Genomic DNA, 6000 nt, shown 5'->3' on the forward strand with positions numbered 1-6000 from the left:
GCTTCAAAACAATCATCTAACCATTCCCTGCGGTCCGCACGTCGGGCGCGAAGGAAACGAGCTGGGCATACAGTAAGTAGCAATGCATTTATCATAGTGAATGAATGATCTCTTGACAATCTCCGTGAACTGGTCGTTGTATCCTCGCCTACAGCTAAAGAAAGACGGCGGAGCTACACTAAATGTCTCTTCATCCAATAACGTGAAATTAAATAACCTGGTGCATTCGAGAGCAAAATGAAGAGGCTAAATATATGGAGAACTACACACATCTCTAATGTGTTAAATAATTAGGCCTAAACAATTAACATTAAACGTATTCACACATCGCGCTCAAATTGCATTCATTGCATTTATTGCACAATTTACAATAGTTAATAGCCAGCCAGAATCATTGCAAATGGACGTTCAAAGCATCAGTTAGCAATAGCGTTCAGTTAATCAATGTCTAATGACAGCCAGATTCCGTTTTAATTTAAAAAAAAAAAAAACGTTTCCCTTTCTCCGAGTCGATGCTCCAGCCACCCAGTCAAATTAACAGAAGCCGTGCTGCTCACTGAATATACATATATATACATATAACATACATATGATTTGGACATTTAACCGTGCGGCGGGCGATGCCCATCATCGGTATATGGCTCCACATATAGGCCTACTCTCATTCCACGGTAACAATGCAGCAAGTTAAAAATATCCATTCAGCGACTATTGGTGTCCAGGCTTCTCCAGGCATCGCCGGGCCGTCATCACCGTGCGTCACCGCATCCTTGCATCACTCATAATAATAATGCTTAGTTCATGCATGCCTACAATTGCGAATATTTGAAGAGTTCAAGTGTTAAATAGCCTAAGCGTCATTGATTCATTCCGTCGCGTAGGCAGGACTGGTCACAAGCAGCACTTTAGAAGGCCTACATGGGATGATCCCCACAAATTATTGGCCCGTAATATCCAGCTCAAGGCAGACCTAGTCACATGGTGCGTTCGCATTTAGCTCTGCCCACTCATTCAGTTCTGGTCCCTGCAACACAACACGGCTGAGGGGGCTAGAAATTAAATTCATTGTCTCTGACTACAAGCTGAATGCTTAGTCTCGCTGTCGACGAAACCGGAAATCAAATCCAGTGCCACTGTCTAGGCGGAAATCAAGTCACGTCTCTGATTAAGCTGAATGCGGAGTCATGGCCGGTGACGAAGCCGGAACCAAATCCATCGTCTTCAAACGGACGTTCCAAAAACGCAACCGCCTTAAGCAGCATGGCAAAGGCAAACCCGCGCAGTAGCTTCCTTTCATCGCATTTCATTGGTGCTGGTCTCCCCGAAACTATAGCGCCAGCAGTAAGCCGCCGTAAGTCGCTCGTTGCGCAGCTGGGCGAGTCTAAAGTCATAGCGCAGCAGTAGCAATGCTCCGAAGTAAGTCGGTGGAACAAGTGTGGTCTCCCCGAAATTATAGTGCCAGCAGTAAGCCGCCGCAAGTCGCTCGTTGCGCAGGGGCGAGTCTAAAGTCACCGTCCAGCAGTAGCAATGCCCCGGAGTAAGTCGGCGGAGCAAGTGTTCCCTTCCAGCGCTCTCCCCGAAGTTATAGCGCAAGGGGGTGCTAAAGTCATATACATAAACTTTATTCCAGACTCGGGTCCATATAAAATACGTACACAAACACAGACAGCACAAAAAGAAAGAATTAAAATAAAATAAAACCACACAACAAATAGATTTAAAACACATACAAGCAGCTATTGCAGTGCTTCCAGAAGTGCATCATAAATTTTGCTCACTTCGTGCAGGCACCCGCTAGTGCCATAATAACTCCATTCTCCGACTGGCTAGTCGACGCATAAAACTGTAAATAAACCGTCTCAGAACAGCATGGAAAGCGAGCACATTACTGCTCACAAACACATGGCTAGCACAGTCACCGCGCCGAAGCTCGCCGGATTGGTCGATCACCCAGCGCCTGCTGTAGCGCTGCGGCCACGCCCGGGGGGCGTCGTAAGTCGCCGTGGCGGTGCCGCTGGTCCTCGTCAGCCCACGCGGCCTACATCCGACCAGAGCAGGCCGCCATATTGTCTGCCCAAAGATCTCTCCTCCCCTAGGCGCCACATGGTAAGGACATGGCATCCATTCCTGCATTCCTCGCAATAGCCGTTACTTCGCATTTCATTGGTGGTGGACTCCCCGAATTGGTGACGATCGAATTGATTAAGCGTTCTAGGTGCCGAGCAGCCTGCAAGTGTTCCGGGCGTCGAGCAGCCCGTAGTCTCCCCACTAATTCAGACCCCAGTGGACTACTCGAAGTGTTCTAGGTGCTGAGCAGCCTGCAAGTGTTCCAGGTGCCGAGCAGCCTGTAGTCGGGGGGGGGGGGGGGGGGCTCAATCCAAATCTCAAAACCGAGGGGGCTCAATCCAAATCTCAACACTGAGGCAGCATCACTAATTCGTCGATCTAATTGATTAAGCGTTCCAGGTGTCGAGCAGCCTGCAAGCGCTCGGCGTTGAACAGCCCACAACAAATCACTAATTCCGACCACGGTAGACTACTCGAAGTGTTCTAGGTGCCGAGCAGCCTGCAAGTGTTCTAGGTGCCGAGCAGCCTGTAGTCACACCACTAATTCAGACCCCAGCAGACTACTCAAAGTGTTCTACGTGTCAAGCAGCCTGTGAATGTTCTAGGTGCCGAGCAGCCTGCAAGTGTTCCGGGTGTCGAGCAGCCCGTAGTCTCCCCACTAATTCAGACCCCAGTGGACTACTCGAAGTGTTCTAGGTGCTGAGCAGCCTGCAAGTGTTCCAGGTGCCGAGCAGCCTGTAGTCGGGGGGGGGGGCTCAATCCAAATCTCAAAACCGAGGGGGCTCAATCCAAATCTCAACACTGAGGCAGCATCACTAATTCAGACCTCAATAGACGACTCGAAGTGTTCTAGGTGTCGAGCAGCCCGTAGTCACATAACTAATTCAGCAAGACCTCAGTAGACGACTCGAAGTGTTCTAGGTGCCGAGCAGCCTGCAAGTGTTCTAGGTGCCGAGCAGCCTGTAGTCACATAACTAATTCAGCAAGACCTCAGTAGACGACTCGAAGTGTTCTAGGTGCTGAGCAGCCTGCAAGTGTTCCAGGTGCCGAGCAGCCTGTAGTCACATAACTAATTCAGCATCACTAATTCAGACCTCAGTAGACTACCCAAAGTGTTCTAGGTGTCGAGCAGCCTGTCAATGTTCTAGGTGTCGAGCAGCCTGCAAGTGTTCTAGGTGTCGAGCAGCCTGCAAGTGTTCTAGGTGTCGAGCAGCCCGTAGTCTCCCCACTAATTCAGACCCCAGTAATCTACTCGAAGTGTTCTAGGCGCCGAGCAGCCTGCAAGTGTTCTGGGTGCCGAGCAGCCCGCAGTCAGTTTGGGGGGGGGGTTTTTATGCCGAACTATGCCAACGCCGAATTATGCCGGACTGGTCGATCATCCCGCGCCCGCGCATCGCGGCGGCCTCGCCCGGTCGATAGGTTCCGTAAGTCGCCGCGCTGCCGAGCCAACCGGTCGGCGACAAGCGTCGCCTTCCGCCCAGCGCCCGCCGTACCGCGAGGCGAGCAGACCGGTTGGCCTTTCAGGTTTCTCTCTTTTGGGGGGTTCTCGATTCTAGCCCGAGGTTCGCGTGGGGGGGGGGGGGGGGGGGTTCGCGGGGGGCTCGAGCCAACCGGTCGGCGACAAGCGTCGCCCGAGCCAACCGGTCGGCGACAAGCGTCGCCTTCTCGAGCCAACCGGTCGGCGACAAGCGTCGCCTTCCGCCCAGCGGGGTTCGAGCCAACCGTTCAGCGACAAGCGGGTTCGAGGGGGGTTCGAGCCAACCGGTCGGCGACAAGCGTCGCCCGAGCCAACCGGTCGGCGACAAGCGTCGCCTTCTCGAGCCAACCGGTCGGCGACAAGCGTCGCCTTCCGCCCAGCGGGGTTCGAGCAAACCGTTCGGCGACAAGCGTCGCCTTCTCAAGCCAACCGGTCGGCGACAAGCGTCACCTTCCGCCCAGCGCCCGCTGTATCGCGAGGCGAGCAGACCGGTTGGCCTTTCAGGTTCTCTCTTTTGGGGGGTTCTCCGAGCGGATGCCCTCCCGCCTCAAGAAGAGAGGCATCCTGCCTCGGAGTCACTACGCCAAAGAATCTGTTGCCATGCTGCCACGCCATCAGAATTAATGCCATACCGCTTCAGGCCATGAATCCTATCGCCATGCCATACTCTAATAAAGCTTGCTGATTAACCTTACCCTCTGGTCTCTCATGATTGAAATGATGGTCTCGACCTAGTTTCAAGATGAAGACCAGTCACGCTGCCTCACGCCACACGTAATCTAGAGACATAGCGACCTTAGCATCACACGTAATCCTAGCGTGACGACAAGTACAGTAATCCCAGCGTGACGTCGTTAATGTCGTCAGCGCAGTAGTGACGCACTTGCCTAGGTGACGGCGTTAATGTCGTCAGTGCCGAGGCCATGACGTGGAAGTATTTATAGCCACGCCGGGCGCCCCACGGTCCTTGTTCCCTGTCCTCCAGCGCTGCACTAAGCTGATCGAATTCCTTCTCTGGAAGCCACGTTTCACCCCACCCACCTCCCCAGTCCACCACCAATGTATTGACTCCCGAAGAACCCCCTACGGGGGGGGGGGTTCTCCGAGCGGATGCCCTCCCGCCTCAAGAAGAGAGGCATCCTACCTCGGAGTCACTACGCCAAAGAATCAGTTGCCATGCTGCCACGCCATCAGAATTAATGCCATACCGCTTCAGGCCATGAATCCTATCGCCATGCCATACTCTAATAAAGCTTGCTGATTAACCTTACCCTCTGGTCTCTCATGATTGAAATGATAATTTTGCCTGTAATGAGGAAATTGATGATGATAAAATGAGGTTCAATAAGAAAATAGGAAGACTACTTATTTAAGAGGTTAAGGGCAAATTTTGTTATGGACAAATTAGTTAGGTTACAAATGCAAATGTATCCAGATGCATTTGACTATAATTGTTAAACATCTTCATACTCAGAAGTACAACTCTTGTGTCTCTTGTTATTGTTTTTTGAGTGTGAGACCCCTAGTGGCAGAAAATGACTTTGTCTGTTTATTAACATGATGCACATGTAGTTAATGTATTGTCTTCAATTCTATTAAATTCAATTCAAAAAACTTTATTAGTCCCGCAAGGGGCAATTTAAGGCATGAATACTGCAAACAAGCTGTACTTTCTACACATCCAAAAACAAGGAACAAGGACAAAACATGACACTGATAAAGCAAGGATCCCTGATTACAATGTATCCAACCACACAAACGAATACAGGAGTCAAGTCAATATAAATTCAGTCAGTACAATTTAAAGTGCATATCAGACTTGTTCAAAAGGTTAAAAACAAAAGGCAAAGTGCATATTTAGTCTATATAAACTATATAAACTGACCATTTCTTGTACTGTGGCTGTTCACCAATTGAATGGCCTCTGGAACAAAACCAAACTTCCTTCTGTTTGTTTTACAGGCAGGCTGACTAAAGCGCTTTCCTGATGGCTTTAAGTCAAAACAGACATGAAGGACATGTGTGGACTCATTGATTATCTGGTGCACTTTCTTGAGCACTTGTGCGCTATTAAACTGTACTAGGGATCTTTGTGTTTTGCCTATAATTTTAGAGCTAAGGTTGACAACACCTTGCAGTCTGTTCTTGTCTTTTTGACAGAGGGATGAGAACCAGCAAATAAATGAAAATGTTAAAATACTTTCAATAAAAGAAGAATAAAACGTGGCCAGAATTCTCTGGTCGACTCCAAAGGAGTTTAGTTTACGAAGACAGTACAGACGTTGATGAGCCTTTTTTACAATAACATCTGTATTGTCGCTGAATCTCAGTTTGTCATGTTTCCTTGTAAATGTTTCCTTGTAATGTTTGTTTCCTCTTATGTCATTGCTGCCAGGGCCGTATCCAGGGTTTCGAAATAGGGGAGGTCCAGCAAGGGGAGGCGGATTCGGCGGCGC

The sequence above is a fragment of the Poromitra crassiceps genome (genome assembly GCF_964638095.1).
Source record: "Poromitra crassiceps genome assembly, contig: HAP1_SCAFFOLD_247, whole genome shotgun sequence".
NCBI classification, from domain to species: Eukaryota; Metazoa; Chordata; class Actinopteri; order Beryciformes; family Melamphaidae; genus Poromitra; species Poromitra crassiceps.